This window comes from Zophobas morio, unplaced genomic scaffold (assembly GCF_036711695.1).
Source record: "Zophobas morio isolate AGI-343-1 ecotype UQ-CSIRO unplaced genomic scaffold, CSIRO_AGI_Zmor_V1 ptg000419l, whole genome shotgun sequence".
NCBI lineage: Eukaryota > Metazoa > Arthropoda > Insecta > Coleoptera > Tenebrionidae > Zophobas > Zophobas morio.
In genome coordinates, this window is record NW_026972523.1 from 393736 (window position 1) to 408389 (window position 14654).

Consider the following 14654-nt stretch of genomic DNA (forward strand, 5'->3'; position numbering starts at 1 on the left):
TAAATTTCTGATTATTATTATTAAATGGCTTGCAGTATTATAAACTTGGTGTAAAGGGTTATTTTAAAACTTTTGATTAATATTAATAGTGCTTAACGAAAAGCTTGGCTGTATCGTTTAGTGTTAGTAACGAAAAGTAGAGTATGCTTATTAACACAAGTATATTTAAGTTAATTATCTTTTTTTCTAAAAAGAAATAAAATTTAAAAATTATATCGAGTTTGCACAAATTTTAACGCGTTTTCTTTTGAAGTGACTCTTATTCTTGACATATTAAAGCTGTGAAATTTTTTTCGATCCATTAACTTTAAAATATTTTATGGCACCCTAATTATAGCGGGTCATACCTTAACATATCAAGAGTTCTAATTTTTAAAAAGTTTAATTTTCTCGTCTTAAGCAGTGTAATAAAATAAAAGAAAGCTACTCTAAAAAAAAATTAGTCTATATTAAGTTAGATACCGCTAAAAGGTTTCTTACGCGGAAGATCTGGACTTACGAAACTTTTATAATTGTCCCTTTCCCATATACTTTAAGAGTAGCCAGATATGTGTAGCACACACGTTTGTAAAATTTCGGAAAAAGTATCTCAGTTTTTTTTTTAATTATTATTTATTTTTTTTATACGATAGTAACTTTATTGTTAAAGATAATATAGAAATATTTTATTTTTTAAAATATGAAAGTGTATGTCAGCCGTGTCGCTACGCTTATTTTTAAAAAACTATTAAGTTCTAAACTAGTACAGATTAGAATTTTACAAAGATTAAAAGACTCTATTTTTTATTCGCTTAAAATTCAAAACTAATTTTTTTAAGGGTCACTAAATTGATTATAACTAATAGCTAAGGTAAAAATTCTACAGAACTAACGAATAAACAGCTAAAAAGCTAATACAAACTATAAAGGCGAATCAAAATATAAACTTACTATTCAAATGAACTCGCAAAGGACACAACCATGTTTCATGCCTGAAAGGCTCCAGTTCATTAACAATAGTATACTTTTTTATAATTTTGAAAAGCAACAACAAAGGAAATTTGTTATAAGTTTTTTTTAATAAAAAATTTGTTATAGATCTGCAATTCAGTTACTTTTGAAACCAACTATTAACAAATTAAGAAATTATAAAAAATAATTGGTTTGCCCATCTTTAATAATGATATAACAAGATTTTAAAGTATGTTTATAATATATGGCTAACAAAAAAGTTATATAGTTTAATAATTGACATAAGGTGAAAATAGCCAATTCTAACTAATTTACGACTCAGCATTACAGTTACCATATATGGAACTGAAACGTAATACTGGCACATGGATTGAATGCAAATTAAAAATTATAGTTATACCAGATTACATTTTCCTAAAAAGGGCTAATCCCAAATTGAAGTATGAAAGCCAATTTACAGTTTGGAACCGTAACAAGTTCTTGGTAGTCAGAGGCTCCCCCTGGTGCATCTGCACCTATCTGCTAGTCGATTGGCTAATAAACTTTTTTTTTAAACATATTTCTTCTTTGTATCATAATTATTAATAAAATATATACTATTTATTGCTCTACAAGCATATATTTAACATAAATCATTGAACTACCAAGCCAAATATTATGTTGTAAAAGTGTTTTGAATAACTCAAACACAAGCTTAGTGAATGTCTTTTAAAATTCCTAAGGGAAAGATTGGAATACAGAAAAGGAAAAAACTGATGGCTTATCTTAGACTTTTTTGAAAACCACCTTTTGAAGTTTCTGCGACATTCGCATGTATTCAACAACTCTGTGAAGGAGTAAAGTTTTACCACTAAACTGCTTAAGCAAGTTCTACTTTTGTAGAACAAAAATATCTACCACTCTAGAAATGATAATTAGATCATTCTACCAAAGTAGAACGAAAAAAAAAGTAAGTTTCAAAATTTTCTCAGTAAACAAACTTACTTCCTTTCCTCAATGGGATGCGTGTAGACGGAAAGAGAGTTATATTTTAAAATTTATGATCCTATTCATGGTGGATGCTTGTAAATGCTCTCCGTCTAATCCTTGGTGCCAGTTATTTTAAATTCAACGAGAAGCTCCGGGAAAATCCAGCTGCCCCGAGTATCGCAAACTTATACGCGCATACTATGAATATACAAAGGTATACCCACTTTTGAAATTATTCAGACCTTAGATTTTATAAAAGATATTTGGATAACACTTTGGTGATTATGGAAAGTAACAGTAGACTCCTCAAAAAGTGATGACCACTCTAAATAGAATACCAGCACTGAAATGGACCAAAGAATCTATAAAAAATGGTAAATACAATTCTTGAACTTTTGTATGCATACAAACGATACGAAGTTATGGACATCTTCGGGGAAAAGGATACTAATTTTTATTTTTATTCTACATCTCAACCGGCACATCCTCCAGAATTGTGAAAGATATGGTGAGAAGCCTCCTATTTAAATATTACGAAAAAAAGATTTTTTCTTGAGTTGTAAAAAATTGTTTAATCAATTGTTATAGAGAGGTCCATCCTAGTAGACAACCTTACAAGATATTTAGATATGCCTTCTCTGTGTTCCAAAGATAGCTGAAGTATACGATAGGACCCGAACGGACCTTACGAAGATGCATTAGAGGCACTCTCGTTTCGGGTTTCATATCGGCTGTGACTGAAGATTGTCCTCTAACCACTGCTTATTCTAAACCTCAAGTCCTCAGGAAGCAAGAAGTTATGAATGGAAGATAAAAACTACTTGGTTATCACCGATTCCTAACCTCTATTTTAAAGCACATGGTTTTGTAAATCTAAATGAAATTTTCGAGAACATTTGCGAATGTTTATGGATGGTTAACGTCCCATTTTTCCGGGGAAAAAGAAAAAATTCGTAAACAGTAAGGCGTTTTAGAATCCCTCATACTTTTCCGCTCTGTCGTTGAAGTGCCATCTAGTTCCACTGAAATAGTACTGACATCAGTAAGGAGCAGAGTTCATGACACTTTAGTAACCTCTAGCCTACTAGAATGATTCTAAAGCCCTCTAGAAGACTCCAAAAGCCTTTTTCAATAATATTAATTATACGCATATATTACTTTTCTCAAAAAAAGAATAGTTTGAGTATTTCCGATTCAATGAGTGATAGTTTTTTCAATTTAAAGGCTCTATCACTTCTTTTCTTACCCCAATAATCATCGGAATACTCTTAAAGGTGCATATTATCCTCGTGGTATTATGGAACTATCAGTCCTAAAAAAGCTGATGGAAGGCATTGTATGATAAAAATCTACTTGAGTGGAACAAACTTCATAAAGAGTGTGTTCTCTCCATCAAAGCGGAGGATTTTCTTATTACACACTTGGGGTGCTGGACAGCATCCAGAGCTTTGTCTATCGCCACACAAGTGAAGATAAGCTAATTCTCCTTTAAATGCGATGCCCGACCCTCAAGAGAGAGTAGACAGCGAAGCACCCTCGGCCTATCAAGAATTCTATTACAAGATAAAATCGATTTTCTCTTAAATTAGAAGAGATAGAACCACCGTGCCTCAAAGAGCATGGATAAGGTAAAACAAGGGGGATTCAATCACCTCAAGTGCCTGGCTTGCGAATTTCCTCAAGGGTCAAGATTGGACACAATAAAGTTAAAAGAAATACGAACAAAATACCAAACTTACACACAAAACGATAACAAGAAAGAGTGACAGCTGGGAAACTCGAGGAAAGAGTTCAGAAAATGACAGAAGATTTAGAAGATACGCGTGCAGGCAGTTTCCACTAAGGGCTGTATGATGCAAAAACAGATTTTGGAGTTAGAAGCTAAAATGAAAACTTCGGTAAGAAGACTTTAAGTGTCCGCCAAGAACGCAATAACTGATCTTATAATTAAAAATTGCTTAAAAAGGATGACAGCACAAAGCAGACGATATGTTGTCTAAGTTTTTTGTCCTTGGCAACAATAATTCTTCTGTGCACTCTTTTTTAATACTTTTTGAGCTAGTGTTCCCTAATTTCTCTTTAGTACCGTTAGGTTCACCCTCTTTTACAAACAAGTTGTATTTATTAACTAAAAATTTGTTTTTCCATAAAATGATAAGGGTTGTCAATTCTATTTAAAAAAAACAGGTTATAACTATTTTAATCTCGAGTAATGATATAATAGAAAAAATAAGTAAAAGTCAATCGAACTTACTAACTAGAGGCAAGAAGCTCATTTACACCAGGGCATTGTTTGAGCTCTTTTACATCATTATTTTTTTATTAATTGTAGTCTAAACTTCTAACGGATGTTCAGAGTTCTGTATAAAATAGTGGATGCGTACAATGCCAATCTATTTTTCATACCCATGAAAGTAGTCGTGCAATCATAACTTTTCTAAGTTTAATTTAGTAATGGGGAGATGTAAAAACCTATTTATTTGTTTTCTTTTATGACTAATAATTATTTTTGGGCGTTTGCATCTCTTAGTCCCTGTCTGACTTTTATATTTATTCTAGTCCAACATAAACGATGATTTAACCTAGACTTGGAGTTTTTGTAAGTAGCTCTCAGAGATCCTGCCCCAGTTCACCTAAACAGCCCTTATACTCTAACTTAATAGTCCTGAGTTAATAAATTAAATTGACTTCCTTTTTCTTAAAACAATTGTTTACATTTATTTAGTTTCTACTAAAAAAATACTTTTGCCTCCTTTCGTTGCAAGTTAACTTTTATACAATATTTTATACCCTTAGTTTTTTCTTTTAATTATTAAATCAAAGAGATGAAAGTTATTTTTTTCCCACTACACTTTTTTAATATAATTTTCCTTCTTTTAAAGGTCGAGTTTTCCGTAGATGATCGTCTCAGTTGTTGCGTATATATTTTCTTTAATAAAGAGATAACCGCCCCACCAAGACTGAGGATTTAAACCCAAGTGTATGGCATTACCAAAAAAGACGAGGAATTACTAGAGAGTCGCGGGATAGCATTTGATTTTGAAGATAAAGGAACTTGTCTCGGTAAGTATAGCACCACTGGATTTATGAAGGAGGCTAAAAAGGGCTTCACCTTTAATAAATTTCTGTACCTTTTAATCTATTCACCTTGAAGTAAATTAATTTAAATTTAAGTTATTCAAAGTATTGGAGGAAAATGGGATCATTAAAAGCAAATTCTTCTAGTATAAGTTTTCCTCAAACGGAAAAAGCAAAAAAAACTTTACCTCCCATTCGATTTTACATCAACTCTTTTATTGGAGCTAGCTCTAACAGCTCACATATCCATACCACATGTCTGCCTGGCTAAGCACTACGTGCCTATACACGTGCGTTTTACCATGTGCTTTAGTGCCGCATAATTCCATCGAAGAAGCAAAGGGAAGTAGAAAAACGATATTAAGCACCTTTCGAAAGATTTTTTAAATTACCTTCTAAATCTAGAGCCTCTGGAGAATTTAGCGAACTCTCTTTCAATAAATATAACGATTACCGGTTACCTGTATTATTTCTGTGTGAAAAGTTTGTATACTACAATAAGTCAGCAATTTGCCCCACATTCCTCTAAGGACCAATAAATTGGTCGCTACTTCTTTTTTTTTCTCCGTCACTTTTATAACTACTTTCTTTTAAATCTGTAAAGTACATATGTTGATAATTTTAAATTCTTAATTTTAATAATACTTTAGCTTTTTAAAAAAATTGTTTTTTGCTCACCCGCTTTTTTGAGTTTTCTTTTCGTTACTTGTTTGCTATTATTTAATCTTAATTGCAAGCAACACTATGATAGAAGCCAGGCAGCTTTATCTTATACGGTCAATACATTGTATGAACCACGTATTTTTCGAAAAATTAAAGTTGATATTCTAAACATAGTATGTTAATGATAGGAGTCAATGCGTCAACGCTTTTTATCTTTGCGTTATAGAAGGGGCGCCTTAAAAAACATGTTTGATATTACAGTTCATGAGAGTAAGCTAGATTTACTGTCACTACTTACATCACTTTCCTGCTTACGAAGGAACAGTCGCCAGGATTTAAATCCAAACTGTATACGCCCAAAAAAAAAAATTTACTTTCGTTTTTACGTCCAAGATATAAAATATACATTTAGCTGGTTTGGGTTTTTAATGTTACCCTTCAGTATTATATATTCCCTAATTATTACACAAAGTAGCCCAAATGACCTCCACCCGAAGTGCTTTACAACTTAATAGGATACTCCCCTATTAAAATTATTTGTTCCGCAGACCTAATCCCTAAAAATTTCTGAATTATCTTCTTGTAAGTTTTCCTATATATTGTAAATATAAATTAAGTTAACCTTTATGTGTGAATAAATATTATTGGTGCTTAACAGCGTACTCGTTTCATAAAAAAGTATTACTCAATTAACTTTAATCCAAAAGAGACACTTAGATTAGTCATCTACTGCGTTCTGGGTTTCTCTTCTACACTCTTTTACAAAGGCTTTTAAATTAAAATCCTAAAGTCCTGTGACCGTTTATATAACTAATAAGTGGGTATTTATTCTCATAAGAGTTGTGTTCAACAGACTCGCAATTCTTTAAGATAAAACTTAGTTTGGGTCGTCAATATAAATATCATTTACTTTTAACTTTTTAAAATTGTAAAGTATAATCCACTGAAAATTTAATTAATGTTTGTCTAAAAGTTTAAAAAATTTTCTCAGAAGATAAAGGACTAGAAATATAAAATTAAAAAAGTTCCTTGACTTGCCATCGATGTGCGCGCCCACAAACTACTAGCATCTACACTATAAAAACTTTTTAATTGACTCTTAAAAAAAAAAATTAAAACCAAAATTGTTTTAAGTTACTTCCTTTTGTCCCGGATGAAAGGTAATGTAAGTAAGCTTTTAGTAATAATTGGTTTTCTTATCTTTATCTCTCTCAATTTTACAAAATGCGTTCTTTGAATGGAAGTCGCAAAATGCACAAGAACTTATAGTATAGCTAAAATCCATTAATATATAAGCAGAGTCGATTTTAAGATCTATATTACCAAATCCTACTTCTTCATCCCCTCCTTCAGGGTACTCTTAAGTTTCCTAAGCTACTAACTCTCCAATAATTATTATACTACATTATATACAAAACAACTTTTATAAAAAGGAGCCTCCGGAATGATATAAACCTCTTGCTATTTTTTGACTGCCTTCAACTGTTTAATAGAATAAAAAAAACCGTGCAACAACGCATTTACTGTTTTAGTTAACAAACCAGCCTTTACTTAACTAAACTTAGGCAACGTCAATAAGATATTCACCTAAATGGAGTAGTCGACGGGTCTCAATTGCTAAAGAAATATAAATATCTGAAGCAAAGACGGGTCATTTTTTAATTATTTATAGTTTCCTGGTTTAAAACTAAAAACTAAATTTTCTTTTGAAATTATAATGGACGCTTAGAAACTATTCACTATGATGAATCCTTTCATTCATTAGTAAGAGATGCACGACTACTAAGCAAAAAAAGTTTTTTTTTGAGCGTTTTTCTTCAATTTTTTCTGAGGTCATTAAATGGGATGTAATAACTCTACCAAAAACTTTTTAATAGGCCAAAACGGTTTTCTTTTCTGTTAATAAAAACTCTGTTAAGAATTACTTTATACACAAATAACGTATTACGGCTACTAATAGATAAAATAATACTCATTATTTTCTAAAAAAATTAATTATCTCTTCCACTTCATCAGCTTCAAAAAAGTAGAATAATAAAAAACTAGTATTATTTTCTGTAATAATAATACCGATGTTTGCCTGTACAAGCACAGACTTCAGCGTTTAAAAGCTGCTTGTGAATTTTACTAACCTTAATCCCTTTTAACTCATTTCTTTTTATATAATTATTTTATTATTACCAGTGAGAAGCAGAATATTTGAACAACTTTATTTATACGAAATTTAGATAGTTCAAAATATGTAAATGCGCAGTTAATTTTTAGAAATTAAATTTTTATCCCATTATTATCATTGTATTAACAGAATAATAACCTGAAGTTATGATGTATTCTTGCGAGCAAAATATAGTTCACTTTTTTATTTTAAAAACTTTATTTAAATTCATTTTCAAATTTAGGTTAGCAAGTAATTTTAACTCGTTCAAAAAAATAATTTAATTTCCATTAAAAAAAGTTACTATGTTTTCCTATACATCCGGCACCAATAACCATCCTTTTAGCTGGTTAAAATTTTAGAAGACTTATTATCCTCAACCAAGATGGAATACCATCTAAAGGGCAGGCCCAGTTTTTAGCTTATAATAAAATTTCCAGAACACCAGATGTAAAAAAGTTATCGCTATCTACCGAAATGTTTAACTCTTTGATCTTGTTGATTTTTATTATCACTAAGTAAAAAAAGGCATTAACTCCTTCAGTTCTTTAAAAGTGAAAGCTCCGAAAATGATCTCAATATTTAATACATAGCTTTACTTTTAGTGGTGATTTTATAACTAATACTGCTTCTTTATAGGCTTTCTCTAAAATTATGCTAGATCCTATAAATTTAAAAACAATTAATTTAAATTAAAAAATGACACACTACCGTTCAAATTTCTATTTAAGTTTTATGGCTAGTAAATTTTAATAAAAAAAAAAGTAATAATTACGACAATTTCCACTTTGACTCGTGTAAGTGTTAAAAAAGAGTAACTCGCCTTAAAAACAAACTTTACAACCATTACACAAGTTTGTAAATGAATAACTTTGTGGTATCTACAATCTCTCTTCATCTCCGCCACTTAATTTTGAACCGTTACAGAAATAAAGAAAAATGCTCTAGTATAACATCATAATAATACAAAACAGAGCTAAGAGCTAAGCAAGAAAAAAGATTGACGAATTAAAAATCTCAAGAGACTATAGAATAGAATGTAACGCCCTACTATAGTAATGAAGTATATATAAAAAGTAAAAATATCATGCTAACAAATGTATATTAAGTACAAAAATAAGACGCTCAACACACCAGTGAGCATTGCAAATCTCTTTCTGATGCGGTACCCACTTACCAAGAGAGAGTTAACAAAGAAGCCAAATCCGCTTGTGAGGAATTCTTTCACAGTATGAATCCTATACCCTCAAATACTAAAAGAGGTAGAGCCGCGTGCTTCAAAGAAGCATTGGAGAAGTGGCTAAAAACCTCGAAAAGGGGTGTAAGTTGGTCATGGATCAGCAAATCATTATCCTTCAGAGATACAAACACAAATCCACAATGAACAATGAAAAAAAAAGTGGGGCAAATATCAAAACTCAAATCAAGATTATCGTAGCTCTACTCACAAGGAGATATTACGAAACGAGTCAAAGAAGAAGACTAAATAATGGAGTCGAACAGATGACCGAGGTTTTGGAAGAGCTTCAAGCGGTAGTTTCCACTGACTTAAGAAGGAAACTTCCGCCGGTCAGGGAGGAAAGTCAACCCCCAATCGAAAAAGCCTCTTCCAACTCCTTTTGCATCTCACACCACTCAAAAATTGCTCTCCAGCCAAAAAAGCTGGACACAAAGTGAAAACTAATTGTCTCAGTAGAGAAAAAGGTGTTTTCCAAAGAAGTCGTACCCAAAAGGCACAACTTCCTTAAGGAGAAGCCCCATAATAGGAGGAAAGTCGTCCAATTAATTTTGGACAGACAAGTGTTAGTAACGAAAGCTTACGTCTAAAACTATGCTTTCCGTGATCTAAAACTTGTGGGGGCAAAAATACTTTGGAACCTGAAAACCGCCATTGATTTAGGATTCAAGTTTTGTCCCACGCCTCCTATGCTGAAGGTGAAAGACTATGGAGAATCTTTTGGCAAAAAGATTCCAAACCTAAATTTTTCAAAAATAATATTAGTATGTACATAAATAATTAGTTTCACTGGCGATAAGTGCAAACTGTCAAGCAATCCGCTTTGTCATGTGAGTCTCACGCTGACAGTTATTTTAGAGTTATATATGTGAATGTGAAGTACTTGCAATTAATTTTGTTAATATATACACGTACCACGAAACTAGTACGCCCAGAAAAAGGCAAAAAAAGTAAAGGGAGGAAGAGAAAAGGCCCCGCCAGGCTGCGCCCGGGTATATTTATAGTACTATTCCACATGTTCTCCTCCACGTGTTTTGAAGCAATAGTAAGTTTCGTTCTAACGGTTGCAATAGTAGATAGCAACACCTTGAAAGATGATATAGTGAACTCCACTTATCAAAAACGTTAAAACTCAATACGACCGAGTTCTTTTAGTTAACGTTTTCTCACTATTTTGCTTTCTTTAAACAACTTTAATTAAAGAGATAACTGCATGCTAAATAAGAATTTTTGGTGATTAATAAAAATTGCGCATTTTTAAAACCTGCTTGATAATATTTTTTACTATTATAAACTTGTTTAAGGATACATAAAGTTCGTGTCGTTTCTCCAAAATTCTTCTAGTTACTTTTTGAAAAAATTTGATGACTTTATTAAGCAAAAATATTTATAAAAAACTATAAAACTATACTTCTTGTTCACAAATTACTTTTAAAATGGATAAAAGCAGTTTTTTAGCAAGTATAATGAATCGTAAGTCTTAAGTAACTTAAAAATAAAAGCTCTTATATTAAGTTCATATAAATGAAATTAATTCCATTACTAATAACAATAAAATTGCAGTTTTTACTGATGAAAAAATAAGTTTATCTTCTCATATTTAAAAGCTAAGCATTTAAATCTCAATTAATATATAAGTCAAAGGCCAATAAGAGCCAAAATTTAATCTTTCAAATATTAAAAAAGGTAGTTTTTCCTTCCACTTTTAATATTATAATATTTTATAATACTTATCGTGTCTTATTTAAATACATACTGTAGCCTGGTACAAAATTTTTTTTACCAACCCCGTTTCTAAACTTAATTTATATACTAATTATTTTGCTATCATTAGTTTTATATAATTTACTTTGGCTTGAGGAAAAGCAAGCCCTCTTATATCATCTTTTCTCATAAAACATACATGACAACTAAAGTTTCCTTATAAAAGCCCCTTATAAGCTTACTTGAAAAGTCTTACGCTAAGGGGAAATTACTTGGTGTTGATAGTTTGAAATAGAGAGGTAATAGATGGTTTCCTACACAGTTTGAAAGCGGTGCGGCCCTCTTCTGTACACAGAGTGGAATATGGCACTTAACGTAACATGGTATAAAACGTTTTTATTTTCTTGGGTAAACTATTAAGTACTCCTTTTTCTGTTGCCAGAATAACGACTTGGACGAAACTTTAAAAAAAAAATTAGTGATATACAGAAAAAAATTTTATTTAAATTCAATAGCCTTTTCCTGTTTAACTCCGTTATATGCTAGATCATGTTAACAAGATTATGTGGAAGGGCTGCGTAAACTTACACTTCAAAATATTTACTTAATCATCTATAAAATTTTGATGTAAAAAATTATGATAATCCTCTTTAGATCTGTTTTAGAAGTTAAAACATCTACTTTAAGAAGTAAAGTAATTAAAAAAAACTTTAAGTTTAATATACTATTACCCACACCCTAGTATACAACAAAATGTTTTTAAAAAAAATATTCCTATGAATTTTTTTTTGAGGGAGCTATTGCTCTAACAGCAAATGAGTTTTTAGCTACATACCATAAAGTATACAAATTAAGATTCCATCTCTTCTACGGCCGACTATCAAGGCAGCTCAGTTGCAAAAACGGTGAGAGCAGCCCCGGAATTTTTCTTCTAGTACGCCTTCCCTATAGGTTTTCAAAAAAGAAATATCCTTATGATGTTTAAACCATTAAAAAGGATTACCTAACCGACTTAAAAAACTTTAACACAGTTTTTTAAAACTATAAAAGGCAATAAAAATTATATTTAAAAGAAACTGTAAAGAGTTATATATTCTAACGAAGCCACTTTATAAGAAATAGGGTGTTCTCTGTTATAAGATGTATAAGAGGCTTAAAGAAAAACTACTAAAAAAGTTATAGTGCCTCTGGAAGGAGAAGAATCTTCAAGGTCTAGCTTTAAAGTGCAATGATAAAACGATTCCAAAATATAGTTCCTCTTATCTAACAGATTTACTACAAATTCTTTCTTGGGAGGTTTAATATTAACTTAAATAATGCTTGTAGAAGACCGAGAAATGAATAAAATTTTAGAAGCTAACAAGCATAGGCGACTTTTTGCAAAACTTGGTTCGTTTGCCCTTAAAAAAAGGAGATGGTAATTTGCTCCGATACACCGGACTTAACAGGGGGGAAAAAAAATAATTTTATTAATTTAGTTAAAATAGATCGTGAGTAAACCGAAAATTTGTGTACAAAATATTTATTATTTTTAAAGAGATTGTTAACAGCAGTTGTTACATGACCGAGGGTATTCGATTCTCGGCGAGACCTTAAAAGCTTCTTGCATTGAAACGGCTCGCTCAACTTTTACTAATAACTTATTAAAAAGCACTCTTTTCGAGGGGCAAAGCTTAGATGGTTCTCCTGTGCCAAACGGGTAACATATAAGTTAGCAATGTTATAGAAACAGCACTCCTTACCCCTAAAAACTTAAAGATATTTCCTGTATAAAAGTAAGTCTACCAGCGCACAAGTATACGCAAAAATTTAATGTTTTTTAAAATGTTAAAAAATATTTTAAAAAATGGTATAACTTCTTGTGGCATTCACTGACTTTGTCATTTTGAAAGAAGGCTATTTATTAAGTATTACAAAATTATAGAGATAGCCTTATATAATGAGATTTTACTCGTAATACAATATAATAAATGATATCTTATTTTTTAATGCTTTTAATTTGGTTTTTAAAGCCCACATGAAGGTCTACTTGAGAGCTTTGCTTGGTGTTAGTAAGTGAACCTCAATAATACCAAGCACAAAGAGATTTTATTATATTACTTTTCTACTACTAAAATCATAAGCACAGATATTTGGATAGTTAATTGCCAGAAGTCAGTTGAACCCTATGAGGGCGAGGTTAAATACACGACCATCAAAGCCAAAGAGTGTCGAACCGTGGGAATCGAAACCACCCACGACCTTGAGTATGCACGTTAATGCTCTGAACCACTGAGCTACAACGGCAACTCTCGATCCCGGTATGATGGTTTTACGTATTAAATCTGTTAGAAGCAACACTACAAAAACATTGTAAAGCGCTCTCCAGATTTTGCGTAAAATAAAAACCCCATAACTAACAGTTAAGGGAAAACTATAATCATTAATTTTTTAATATAATTTACATGTAAATTGCAATTTTATTTAGCTCTGTTATGGGCAATCTAAGCTGAATTACTCTATTAGCTAACACTACTCTGACCTCACAACCCTATACACATCGCAGAAAATATTTATCATTGAAACGTGGTTTTTAATATAAAGCCCCGACAGTTTATTTTGGTAGACCCTTTTGTTCATTTGGTTTATTCAATATAATTTAAGCTCTTGAAATCTAGTTTATAGTTACACAATTATATGAGGGATGAGGGATCGAATTCACGCACTAAATAATGTTATTGTAGGACTAACTATCATATCAGAATCTCTTATACCAATTTAGTCAACCATATCTGTGTGCTTCCGACCACGAGTGAAAAAGGCTTGTGTAAAAGTACTATAAATACTCACAGCGAGTAGCTTAATAAACAACTCACTTAATTTCTTTTTCTGTTCGTCCCGTTTTGTCTTCATAGCCATTTTTCTTTGTACATTGCCGTGGCGTGGATGCGCTTTAACAGTTACAGATAAGAATTGGGGTGGAACTGCAGTGCTTCTCATAAAGCTCAAAGTTATTAAATAAATTTTTTTTTTATAAACCTATATAATACACCTTTATACGTCTATATATATACTCAGTACTTCAAGCCTGTGAAAAACATTTTAAAACTTAGAAACCCTGCCTTAGGGAAAACTAGTATTTCAATTATATTTACATTTGAACTTGGTTAGTAGCTTACTTCCATGCTATCAGTTGTAATTTATCAAAAAAATAAATTCCTATAAAGTGTTGCGAAGGGGAACGTGTATATCTCTTTTTTTGTAATCACAACCTCGCGGTAAACAGAAAAGTAACAATGCTCCCTTTGTCAGTGAAACTTACAAACAGGTGTCAAGATTATATTTATTAAAGGTTTTTAACTATAGAAGCTTATAAAATCTTACATTATTTTTCTCTACAAATACTTATAGCTTTATAAGTTATTTAAATTGAAAAACTTAAAAAGCTCCTACAAAATCATAAATTTAAGCAAAAATTGAATCTTTTTAAATAAAGTCTTCCCTTACAACTGAAGGCCAGACCCCAAAGCAGTACCAATTACGTTTATTTTCCGGTTAACTATGAACTAAGAAAGCACATGTTATTTGTGTTGTGAAAACCAGTAACCCATTTTAAAAATTAAAAACTACGTTTTTTAACCAGTATAGAAAATCATGCCGATTATATCTCACAATGGGCTTTCACAAAACACAGGTCGGAAGGTTTAACTCTGTTTTAAACAAAATTTAATATAAATCAAAGGTAAAATTATTGTGTTACGTGCTTCTAGTAGTATTGCATGTGTAACTAAAACTTACTGGAAAAGTGAGATACACAAATGAAAATTTTTTCTTGAACTTCTTTTTTGTTTATTATTTCGAGCTCCTATAAGCGTACTTCTTACTGATCAATACAGAAAGAGAAAGTAAGAAAAAGTT